This window comes from Tenrec ecaudatus, chromosome 10 (genome assembly GCF_050624435.1).
Source record: "Tenrec ecaudatus isolate mTenEca1 chromosome 10, mTenEca1.hap1, whole genome shotgun sequence".
Taxonomy (NCBI): Eukaryota; Metazoa; Chordata; class Mammalia; order Afrosoricida; family Tenrecidae; genus Tenrec; species Tenrec ecaudatus.
In genome coordinates, this window is record NC_134539.1 from 21,436,113 (window position 1) to 21,437,265 (window position 1,153).

At 43.2% G+C, this 1,153-nt stretch overlaps 1 pseudogene; it reads left to right on the forward strand.

Moving 5' to 3' along the window:
- The first annotated feature begins 319 nt into the window (after positions 1-319).
- On the forward strand, positions 320-743 carry LOC142457767 (uncharacterized protein KIAA1143 pseudogene; annotated as a pseudogene).
- The last annotated feature ends 410 nt before the right edge of the window (positions 744-1,153 follow it).

Genomic DNA, 1,153 nt, shown 5'->3' on the forward strand with positions numbered 1-1,153 from the left:
AGTGTATGTGAGACAAAGTCTTGCCATCCTTGCCTCTAAGGAGACTTCAGGCTGTACTTCTTCCAAGACAGATTTTATTTTGGCAGTTTCTTGCACTTTTAATATTCTTCATCAGCAGCAAACCTCAGATTCACCAATCCTTTTCCATTGTCCTTATTCTACATGCAACTTTCACATGCATATGAAGTGATTGAAAATACCATGGCTTGTGTCAGGCGCCCCTTAGTTCTCAAAATAACATCATTGATTTTCAATGCTTTAAGGAGGTCGTGTGCATGAGTCTGCTCTGAGAGCTACAGCAGTCAGACTCAGGTGTCTTATGTGTGGCAGTCAACCCGCATTCCTGGCCCGCTTCAGAGACCTACAGGGAAGGGTCCACTGTAGAGACCGAGAGAATGCAGCCTCAGTTCCTAGAAGATGGTGACCACAGCAACAAAGAAGAACAGCCCAAATGGGTGGTTTTGAAAAAAGGAGACTTGCCAGTTGAAGAAAATTAAATGAAGGCAGAGATAACAGCAGCCAAAACAGATGAGGCTGGCACCAGCCAATGGAAGAGTCCCATACCGAAAACCACTCAAGCATTCCTCTGATGAAAAATATTCAGCTTTAACAGCAAACTCAAAAGAGAAGGAAACAAATGAAGATGAAGTAAATAAGCAGGACTCAGTGAAAAGAACTCACAAAAGCAAATACGAAACTTTAGTAGATGCCTTTCCTTTGGAAATGGAGATGAAAATGAGTAATTGTAGGCATTTTGGACTCCTGAGAGTTCATGGGATGTTTTTTACTTTGTGGTGGGTCACACAGTCAGAGACGTTGGCAGCGTCAATAAAACACCAGTAAACAGCTTTCTGATATTCTTGGCTTGGAGCCAAGATCCATCTGACGTCAGCAATGCTATCCCTTGTTCTGTATCCTCTTTGAGACCCAACCTGAACTTCTGGCAGCTCCTTGTCAATGCGCCGCTGCCACTGCTGTTGGATGGTCTTCAGCAACATTTTACTTGCCTGTGATCTCAATGATATTTGTTCTGTAATCTGAACATTCTCTTGGGTCACCTTTCTTTGGAACGGACACAAATATAGGTCTATGTAAATATACCTGGCTAGACCAGAGCATGGACACTGGTACAGATAAGAGCTCTTGACACACG